The sequence below is a fragment of the Etheostoma spectabile genome, unplaced genomic scaffold (genome assembly GCF_008692095.1).
Source record: "Etheostoma spectabile isolate EspeVRDwgs_2016 unplaced genomic scaffold, UIUC_Espe_1.0 scaffold121, whole genome shotgun sequence".
NCBI lineage: Eukaryota > Metazoa > Chordata > Actinopteri > Perciformes > Percidae > Etheostoma > Etheostoma spectabile.
The window spans coordinates 307503-308418 of record NW_022605571.1 but is presented as its reverse complement, the minus strand read 5'-3'; positions in this window follow the sequence as shown (position 1 = coordinate 308418).

The window sequence follows — 916 nt, the reverse complement described above, 5'->3', positions numbered from 1 at the left end:
CTCTGTCTCTCTGTGTCTCTGTCTCTTTGTGTGCCTGTCTCTTTGTTGCTGTTTCTCTTTCCGTGTCTCTCTGTTTGTGTCTCTCTGTGTCTGTGAGTCTTTGTGTCTCTGTCTCTGTGTTTCTGTTTCTATATTTCTCTGTCTCTGTGTATATATGTCTCTGTGTCTTGGTCTCTGTGTCTCTGTGTAAATCTGTCTCTTTGCATCTCTGTGTATCTCTAATCTTTATGTCTCTGTGACTCTGTGTCTCTCTGTGTCTCTGTGTAAATCTGTCTCTAGTCTCTGTGTCCCCATGTCTCTGTTTCTCTATGTCTCTGGGACAACATCACTTTATCAATATGGGGGGACAACCATCACATGATCACTGTGGGACAGGCTCCATAGAGCTTGTGTTCCAGCAGAGACATATCGAGCTCCAATCAGAAAACAACGCTGTCAACATGTCGCTGTGACGATGCAGATGCAGTCTTTTGTTGCCCCCCCGGCACCGCTGCGAGACTCTTTTTTTGAGACATTCTGTCTGTCTGAGCGTCTTCCATTGACTCCCAGGACGTCCCACGGCTTGTCCTAAGCTCTGTCAGCCATTTCCTTCCGAAGTTTCTGATGAATTAAATCCAGAAAGTCTCTCATCTCCTCGTCCATCCACGTCCATCTGTCTTTGTTGCCCCCCCCCCCCCCCCCCCCCGTGAGACAGAGAGGAAATACTGGGGGTTATAATTACAACTTCTTCTTCTTCTGCGTTTTGTGGCAGGTTGCAACCATAAAATGACCTAAAACTTAATCAACTCATTATTTATTCAGTAGATAAGGTTCCATCAGCGTTTACCACAGAAGAAGAAAATCATCAAGATAAAATCTCTCGAGACCGACGGATTTCCTCTGAGTCGAGATTCATCAGATTCATCAGATTCATCAG